Genomic DNA, 10221 nt, shown 5'->3' with positions numbered 1-10221 from the left:
ATGTACAAGAAACCTCTCGTCTCGTGTGTGCACTTGAGTGGAAGTGTGTGTGGGGAGGGTACAAACGTGCAGTGCCACAGTGAGGCCCGGCCTCCACATTCAGTGGTGGTGGAGATGTGCTGTCTCTGGTGGGGCGATAACCATTAAGTCACTCTACTGCAGCTGTGTTTGTAAGCACAGGAGAGTGATCCAGTTGTTAAGAAAGTGTTAACTGGCAAGAACCTTGGTATCCTTTCTTGAAAGAAGTACTGGGGGACTGGGTGGGAAAGAGACCTACGTTTCACGATGCGTTCATTGTACTGCGAGGTTTTTTAAAACCATAGTTGTATATTACCTATTTTGAAAAATTAAAATAATTTATTACGGAGAAAAAGCAAGGAATAGTAATATTTATTTTATTCTGTTTAAGAAAATAGGAACGTATGCATTTATTAAAACTTGCTGCAGAGGTGTTAGAGTCAGGTTTGAGATCTAAAAAATGATTAGAACTCAGAGACAAATGGACTCCTCCTCTGCAAATCCACTTGTAATAGGGCTTTGTTGCGATTTACTCTCCACCCATCATCTCTGTCAGTACCACCTTACAGTGTTAGGAGAATCACATAAGACAGTAGATGTCCAGACACCTGGAAAACTATAAAGTGAGTTTTGCTTTGCAGTTTCAAAAAGTGATCACTGTATCTGCCCATCTGGAGCTACGACTTCAGTCTTCATACACAGTGAGATGGGCAATGCTTCCATGACTTGTTATGGAGTGCTGGCAGGGGAAGGTGAAACTGGGAACTTTAATAGAGTTGGAAACTCTCCATCTGCATGGAGGGTTTGAGATTTTAGTTTTTTATTTGTAAGTTATGTCTGTGTTCTAGTGCCTTAGCAAGGGATTCCTAGGTAGCGCAGTGTAAAGAATCCAGCTGCCAATGCAGGAGACTCAAGAGATGTGGGTTTTATCTCTGGCTTGGGAAGATCCCCTGGAGTAGGAAATGGCAGCCCACTGCAGTATTCTTGCCTGGAGAATCCCATGGATAGAGGAGCCTGGTGGGCTACAGTCCAGGGGGTCGCAGAGTTGGACAGGACTGAGTGATTGAGCATGTACACACAGGCATGTGTTAGGTTGAGTGCTGCAGCTGTGTTGATAATCGGACTACATAGATCTTAATTATCCCTTCCCCCATCATATATATGTATATATAGTACATATGGTTTTGCTTCTTTTTTCCTCTTGTCATCTTAATTAAATGTTATCTTAAATGTTTTTTAAATTTTCTGTCCAAGTTAAATTGATAATAGGAAAGGAAGGGCTTTTGGTGCATGTGAAAGGCTGCAGAGTATATGGCTCCTCATGTTTCTAGTCTCTTCTAGAGGAGGTTATAGACTTGTCTGGGAACAGTGGTCTTTCTTGACTCTCGCCTTGAGGCTCTCTAGTATTAATAGTCCCAGCCAGTACCAGCACTTTGAGGGGGCTTGCATGGACTGACATTTCTCACTTCCTTTCTTGTTCCAGGAGGCCCAATCCACTTAATGCTCTTATCTTTGGAAGTGGAAGAAAGAACAGATAGAGGAATCAGGCAAAAATCAGGTTTAGATTTTTCTTCTAGGTGTTCAGTTTGAGGAGCTATGTAACCATACCTTGTAGATGAGCTTGTGTAAAAACTGTCGTTCATTTATTAAATTGAAAATTGTTTTTCTCCTCCTTCTTTGATATCAGACAAACATTTATACTGATTTTTCTTCCTTTTTTCGTTTTCCTTCCATTTTATTTTTGTTACTTTTCTTTTGTTTTTTGCATCTCTTTCCCCCCAAATTAAAGTGAGACAATAGCATTCTTTCAAAAGAAATGTTTGTTTGAAAGATGACCCTGGATTCTGTGAAATTACTTTTTTTTTTGGCAGGAAATTTATGTTTTAAAAGATAAGGATAATGTCATCTTAGATTGTAAAAATTATTCCCATACCCTTGGGAATGTGAGAAAAACTTTTTAAAGCTAAACTCCTAGCAAAGATTCTATGTAAGCAGGTATTGAGCCAAAAGCATTGAAAATAACTGCTGTAATTTTTCTGTTGCTCAAGTTTTTAAGGGACAGCATTTTCACATCTTTAGGGTGCAAATTTAGTTTTTAAATTCTTTTCAGCTAGTGAATAAGTGTAGGTATTTAAACTTTTTTTCATTGTAATTTCCAAAACATGTTCTGTCTTGATAAAACAGTGTGTTAGGTAGTTTGGAGTAGAATAAATTAATTGGATTAGTAATCAGATTCTGGTCCCCGTCTCCCTGTTATCAGGTCATTGAACCCTTTCTGCTCTGGTTACCCAACTGAGATGGAAGGGATCAGATGTGTGAGCTTGTGAGGTTTATTTATAAAAATTCAGTCATTTCAATTTTACTGGCATTTTTCTAAAGCTGATAAAAGAGTAAAAAAGTTCTGCTTATAATACTGTTCATATAAAGCACTTAATTTGTTTCAATATAAAGTAAGTTAGACTGGATTCTGAAGGGGTTTAGTCAGTGGATGACTAAAACAACTTTTTTATGAGATGGTCTCATGTAGAAATCAGTTTCAAAATACTTTCTCTGACAGCTTGGAACTTAAAAACCAGGATCTCATTTTAAGTGAGATTAATCATTGTAAGCAATCTGTCATTAGCACATATCTTATTTCTATTATGATATTTTAAAATAGTAACTCAAAACTATTCGGTTGACTTTTTCTGCTATGGCTTTCATCGAAATACTATTGCTACAGTCATTCTCCCTGACTGAGTTCCTTTTCCTGAGAATAAAGGATTGAGCTCATACCTTTGCACAACTATCTAAGGAGTATTTTAAGCCTGGAGTGTTCAAACCTGGCGGACTCAATTAGTATGTGGGCAGACCAGCACATTAGAACATTTTTTAAGTTCCAAGCCACAGATTGTGCTTTCAATGAACACAGACCTGTATGAAGTGAATACTTAAGCCTTGGAGAGCACAGACATTGAAAATGCCCCTTGCCGTGGGTGACTGATGCCAGTGAGGCTCCTACGTGGCCGGCACTTTTCTTCCTCTGCTGGAAGCAGTGTCAGGAGCAGAGTCAAGAGAGGGTCTGGTCCTCTGGCACTCTGCTACCCTCTGCTTTGGGCAGAGAAAAAGGCTGCTGTCTTACTTCTTAAACTCTTACCATATGGAAAGTTTCTATAAATAAACCTTAATTTATGATTGGTCTTCTAAATTTGTAACCTCTACCATCTGTGACTAAAGCCAGTATAAATACCTATTTAAACATACATACGTCTTCCCAGGTGGCTCAGCAGTAAAGAATCCTCCTGCTGAGCAAGAGACACGAGTTCCATCCCTGGATCGGGAAGATTTCCTGGAGAAGGAAATGGCAGCTCGCTCCAGTATTCCTGCCTGGAAAATCCCATGGACAGAGTAGTCTGGCAGACGGCAGTCCATGGGGTCACAAAGAGTTGGACCTGACTTAGAGACTAAACACCTGCATTCGAGTTGGATCATTTCAGTGAGAAAGATCACCATCCACAATATCTAAATAGTCAATTCACTTAATTTTACCTTTGTCCATTGGCATGGATGAGGACCTTATTTTTTTATCAAGCAAAAACTAGTCAGCTGGTTGTGTTTGGTGAATCCACTTTGACTTTTTTGTGTATGAATTGTTGGTATAATTATGTAGCATACATATTCATGAAGATGTTAAAGTACATTAAATTTCTGACAAACTGAATTGTTTAAATGTACTAAATAACTGACTTTTTAGTCTTTTTAATATTTTAATTTTTTAGCTGCTCCATGGGGCATGTGGAATCTTAGTTCCCCTGACCAGGAATTGAACCTGTGCCCCCTGCAGTGGAAGTGCAGAGTCTTAACCACTGGACCACCACCGAAGTCCTGATTTTTTAGAGGAATCCTGTCGTTATTCATTTTGTAAATTTGAGTCTGTCGGACCTTCAGTCAACAAGTGCATAATTGGCACCTATTACGTGCCAGACACTAGGTCTTGGGGGATATAGGGTCATATAAAAGATGTTACCTGTTCAAGTAAGAGATGAGCAAAAAAGAAACCTGAGGACAGGAGAATGTTTTATCGTCCTGGTGGAGAAATGGACAAATGCCCTTCCACGCAGGTGTGGCAGAGAGGCCAGTAGATTAACTCTGGAGAATTGGAAAAGGTTATAGAAAAATGTTTCAGTGGAATCTTGAATAATAGTATTTATAACAGAGGTTATATTTTATTGAGTACCTACTCTGTATTAGGATTAGTTAATGTTACCTACCAGGGAAAAAGTCTGGGGTTGGGGAGTGGGGGAACTTTCAAGGCAATAGGAGAAACAACAGAGCTATCAAAGATTGTGTATTCTAGAAGGAAGAAGTTGGACATGATTAATGAGGAGGGGGAGAGAGGCCAGTGGACAAGGGCAAAGGCTGGTGAGACTGGATGGGATCAGATGATGAAGGACCCGGATGACTGTCTCTGCCTCAGGGTTTTGTTCTTGTTTCCGTGCCCGTAGGGCGTTTCTCCTGTCTGCCTTTTTTTTTTTTAAATGTCCAACTTTAGGGCACTTCTTCTGTGAAGCTTTCCTTTGCTTTTCCCAAAGGTTACTGATTTTTTTTTTTTTAACTGAATGATTGCACAGAGAGAGTGTACATTATAATAGGACATTCCATTTCTTGGACTGTTTCTTGGATTTAGTATGATCTCCCCAACTAGTTTCTCAACTCTGTAGGACAGAGACTGAATCCTGTTTAACACCTAGTGTAGTGCTCAGCTCACCATGGGGACTTAAGAAATATAAAATGAATGGATGAATATGGAACATTTTATAAACATCAACCATTGAGACAGCCCAGCAACAGTGGTTGAGATTGCCTACATTTTAAAAACTTTTTGAGATTGCCTGCATTTTTAAGAGGCATTTCTTTACACTAATAAGAGCAATTTTCCCATTCTTTTGTTTTCCTCTATTTCTTTGCATTGATTGCTGAGGAAGGCTTTCTTACCTCCTCTTGCTATTCTTTGGAACTCTGCATTCAGATGGGTATATCTTTCCTTTTCTCCTTTGCTTTTCGCTTCTCGTCACAAAGAGTCGGACACGACTGAGCGACTGAACTGAACTGAAAGAGCAATTTTCAGAGGTACAGGTCAGTTGTCATTTGTATGTAAAACGAGTTGATCAATATCTCATAGGGTTGTGAGAATTAAATTAATTAGTACATTTAAGCACTTAGAATAGTGCCTAGCATATAATTAGTGTTCAATCAGTGTTACCTGTATCTAACTCCACATTCAGTTCAGTTCAGTGGCTCAGTCGTGTCCGACTCATTGTGACCCAATGAATTGCCGCACGCCAGGCCTCCCTGTCCATTACCAACTCCCGGAGTTCACTGAGACTCACGTCCATCGAGTCGGTGATGCCATCCAGCCGTCTCATCCTCTGTCGTCCCCTTCTCCTCCTGCCCCCAATATCTGGGCCTTTTTGCCAGTGACACTCAGCTGCTGTTGTGGGAGTGGAGAGAATAGGAAGCAGATAAATAGCTGGTCACCTCTGAAACCAAGCACCTTGTAGGAACTGGAAGAACTGCTTATATGGCATGAACTTTTATTTTTCTGTTTGTGTTTTAGTGATCGAAGGGGTATGATTGGCATGGAATTGAATTTCATCTGTCTGTGGGAGTTGTAAACAAGGTAGGTCCCAGGTTTATTTACACTTTCCTGCCTTCTTCTCTAAGGTGTTTGTTCGTGTTTTCAGTTCTACTGAACTTGGATTGATTGAATTTGGTTATTATTTAGGGAAGTACTCATCGTGGCCCCGTAATGGCCCTATGATAGTTTGTCTAGTATTGTGGACTACATCTAGGGTCTTGTCAGAGGGTACTGAATGCCAGTAAGCAGCACAACCAAGTTAAAATTCTGGTAGTCATAGAACTGAACCATGAAAACACACACAAACACACCCCCCCACACACACACCCCCACACCCCCCCACACACACAGCCACACACACCCCACCATCCCCCCCCACACCAACCCCCACACAGCCGCACACACCCCACCGCCCCATTCCCCATGACCCACTCCTGAGGAGCCACAAGCTCTTGTATTGGAGCCATTGTAGAAACTAGCTCGAGGTAGTGGGAGATGACAGGCCAGCTAATTGTTCTGGTCACTAAAATTCAGTAGCCTGTCTGAATGGTGACTAGATGCAATCAAAGGGCTTATCGTGACAGTGGCCAGGCCATGCTGACAACTGTAACTCCAGCCAGTTATTGCTGACAACTATAAATTTTGTTACTGATGACAGAATCGTCTGTCCGTCTGTAACCACTAGAGTTGATTTGACACAGCATGCTTGTGTTCCTATCTTAAGCTCTGGAGCCTGAACAAAAGTACACCAGTTATGACTTTGACTTATTTATCTGTCTTGTATCAGATGCCCACAAAAAGAGTTATAGACGGCAGCTTCGTGCAGCTCTGCAAGCCTATTTCTGGCAGAACATTTCCTGTCAAAGCAGAGATGAGTGCCGTTGCATGTAGTTTTAGTTTTCCATATTCTTAGGTGTGTGGAGACCCCTTTCCTCGGGGCAGGAAACTTGGATCATTTGGAGGGTGAAATTGGTCACCAAAAAACCAATGGCAGTACTCCCCGCAATCTTCCAGCCAGGAACCCTGGGAGCTTGACCGTGGGGCTCTGTGGGCTGACGACAGTGATCTGGGCTCTTGCTGCACCTGCACTTAGAACAGAACAGGTTCTCGAGACCGGCTTCCAGTCCCAAAGAATGGGGACGGCTGGTGCCTTGCTGCGGGGAAAACAGGCGAGCCATTTCCTGTAGCAGAAGGGAGGGAGGCAGAGAGAGTAAAATTTAACTTTTGCAGAACAGCCTTCATCATCATCTGGTGGCCTGAATTTTCAGAATCTGATCCAGGTGTGCAGTCAGGAAACTATCTTTTTTTATTCGCCTGCTTTTTATTGGGGTATAATGAACAGGAACTATTTTATGGAAATACTCTTAAGAATTAATGGAAAGGAAAGAAACATTTATTGACTGCCTACTGAAGGTTAGGCATGGTACTGTAAACTTTAAAGTTCATCAATATTACAATTTTTCAAGTCTAGATGGATTAACACCATGAATATCACTATCTTGAACTGTTTTGACTCTTACTATACACAGAGGAGATAGAATTATACATTAATAGGTTATTTCATTTGTATCTGCTGGAACATTCTTTTATGGAGGAAGAGAGAAAATACCTACATGCCATGGCTTTTTGTTTTTATTTTCTGGGCTTGCTACTGATTTAGCCAAAGTCAGAGAGGAGACACACAGGTCTGAAATTAGAGACACCTGTGCTGTTTTGGAAGCTGAGACTTGACCCAGGATTTGCTGGAGTTGGTGCCAGGGGAGGTCAGAGTAGGTTAATATTTTCATAGCTCAAAGCAAATGTGAATTATGGTCGTTTGTAGGTGCATTTTTGCTTGATCTTTGTAGTTACAAATAGGGTAAATATTTTAAAATACAGTATTGCTGTTTTGGGAAACTTCCGCAAAAGTCCCTGAACCAATGCAAATTAATATTCTCCAAAAATACCAAAAAATACCCCATGTAGATGTTTTGACTGACTAAGGGAATTGACTGATTGTCATCAGACAGGTAAAGAAATTACCATAGGTTCTTTTAAAACAGTTTGATTTCCTGCTTTCAAATGTTTAAAAATTCTTCTCAGAGGGGCTACCATCTCTGTATCTCAGCACATGCAGTAATGTGAGATTAGAATAAATGGTTATTCTCTTCTGGGGAAAGGAAAGTGAGGAGGATAGGAAAGTGAGGAGGATAGGAAAGTAAGCTGAAGTGTTCCTTCTCCTTAATGCCACGTTTAAGATTTCCAAATCTATTGTCTTTATACTCTTAAGATAGGAAGATTTTGTGGTCTTTGCCAGGTCTGTAGTTACCCAGAGATGCAATACTATTCTTCATTGGGCTGAAGTGAAAACATTAGTATTTCTTAATCTATGAAAAATTTCCTTTTTATTTTCCTGTCAAATGAATTACTATACTTTTCCTCTTGGCTACTTCCTTTCTTTAGTCAGAGAAACTCTTAATAGTGTAATTTTCTCTCCATACTTCAGCAAACAGATACCACTTAAAAAAAAACAACAGCCTTATTGAGGCCTAATTTATATACTGCAAAATTTGTCTTTCTGAAGTGTACAATTCAGTGATTTTTAGCAGATTTGTAGAGTTGCGTAATTATTGCATGACAGTGGTACTTTTCCAGCACCCCAAAAAGATCTCTTGTAAACACCACTTTTTAACTTCCTTTAAAGTCATCCATAAGTTTTGTTAAGTTCTGCAGCAAATTTAATCTTCCTGTAAAGTTTCCTAGCATTCTATCGCATGTGTTCTTTCCCCCTTTTATTTTTATATTAGTTTCTTATTGTACATCAAATTTAACCATCTTTTTGTCATTTTAAGTCCATTCTCTCACCACTTTTAAAATTGGAGAAATTTCCCCTTACCAGAGGCCTGTGCGTTTCCCTTCTCGGACAGGTTATGAAGGAGTAGCGTCTGTACTTGCTGCTGTCACTTCCATATCTCTGCTCACTTTTTAACCATCTGCAGTTGTTCACCGCACATTGTGCCAGCCCTGAGGATGTTGTGTGTGTTTTAGTGGAGAGGGGTGCTGAAGTCCAGCCTGAGCCCTGCTTATCAATCTGCGTGCCCACCCAAAGAATATGTCTTTTTTGAATTTGCATTTAGGTACCCTGTGGTCTCACTGAAGTCACCAGTCACTGTTTTTTCCATATTGCCAAATCAGTGAATCCTTTATTTTTTTAATTAAAAAATATTTGGCTGCGATGGGTCTTAGTTGCGGCAGGCAGGATCTTTAATTGCAGCATACAAACTCTTAGTTATGGCTTGTGGGATCTAGTTTCCTGACCAGGGATCAAACCCTTGCCTTGGAAGTGCAGAGTCTCAGCCACTGGGCCACCAGGGAAGTCCCAAATCAGTGAATATTTCTTTCTTTATATTAATTGGTTCATCAGGTATTTGTTGAGCCCCTTCTGTGTGCCAGGCACTGTGTTGGGGAAGGACCCGTCTGAGGCATTTGACACTTTTATACACACATACACACACACACACACACACACACACACACATAAATCTTTTATATATATATCTTCTTTGACTTTGTATTTCCAGTGCCTAATAATAATAAAAAAAAAAAGCAGCTAGCTATTCTCTACTGGGTTGTTTAGTATATGCCAGGCAGTATTCTAGCATTTTACATGTATTGTGTCATTTAATCTTCACAGCAGCTCTTTAAAGTAAGTACTGTTATTATCTTCCCTTTAAAAATGAGGATATCAAAGCACTAAGACATTTAGTAATTGGCCGAAAGTTACACCGATAGCACGTGGTGGAGTTGGGATCTCGTAAAGCTAGGATTCAAACCTGGGCACTGATTCCAGAGTCTGATTTTTATTGTGTGTTGCGGCCATGGAGTCTGACACACACATATATTTAATAAATACTGGTGAATGAGTGAACACTCACCTTTTCTGCACACTGGGCTTTTACTTTAGAGATGCGGTGTTGAAGTTCTGTCAGCAGCACGCTTGTGCTTGAGGTTATACGAAAAGGAAGACAGGGGTTTAAGTTGCAGCGGCCTGAATTCCTATCTTACTCTCTGACTTCCGCTTCTTGATTCATTGCTCCTTCCTTTTTCCATGAAGAATGGTTCTGTTATTCTGTCTTAATCCTTTAGGTAATGTCCACATTAAGTAAACAGTATTGACGTATTATCACTATCTAACTTACAGTCCACATTGTGTATTTCCCCAGTTGTTCTAATACTGTTCTTTATAGATTACTTTAAAAATTTTGAAATCTAGAATTTAGTCAAGAAATGTATTGCATTTAGATGTCATATTTGTTGTTTAGTCACTGTCGTGTCTGACTCTTTGTGACCCCATGGACTGTAGCACACTCCTCTGTCCTCCACTGTTTCCCAGTTTGCTTAGATTCATGTCCATTGTGTCGGTGATGCTATCTAACCATGTCATCCTCTGCCACCCTCTTCTCTTTCTCCATTGCCTTCAATCTTTCCCAGCGTCAGGGTCTTTTCCAAAGAGTTGGCGTCATATATCGTACTCCATACTAGTCCCTTAGCTCTCTTTTAGGAAGGGGGAGGTGTCTTCCATGACAACAGCATTTTGGGAACCCAGT

At 40.3% G+C, this 10221-nt stretch overlaps 1 protein-coding gene across 1 annotated transcript in view; it reads left to right on the top strand.

Annotated features, from left to right (window-relative positions):
* The first annotated feature begins 5618 nt into the window (after positions 1-5618).
* The window catches only part of MRTFA (myocardin related transcription factor A), a 176145-nt gene continuing 171542 nt past the window's right edge, over positions 5619-10221 (top strand). Inside the window, exon 1 of the mRNA XM_010805772.4 lies at positions 5619-5677. The gene's annotated coding sequence lies outside the window, so the exon portion shown is untranslated. The remainder of the gene's footprint in view (positions 5678-10221) is intronic.

This window comes from Bos taurus, chromosome 5 (assembly GCF_002263795.3).
Source record: "Bos taurus isolate L1 Dominette 01449 registration number 42190680 breed Hereford chromosome 5, ARS-UCD2.0, whole genome shotgun sequence".
NCBI lineage: Eukaryota > Metazoa > Chordata > Mammalia > Artiodactyla > Bovidae > Bos > Bos taurus.
This window is presented reverse-complemented; position numbering and strand designations above follow the sequence as displayed.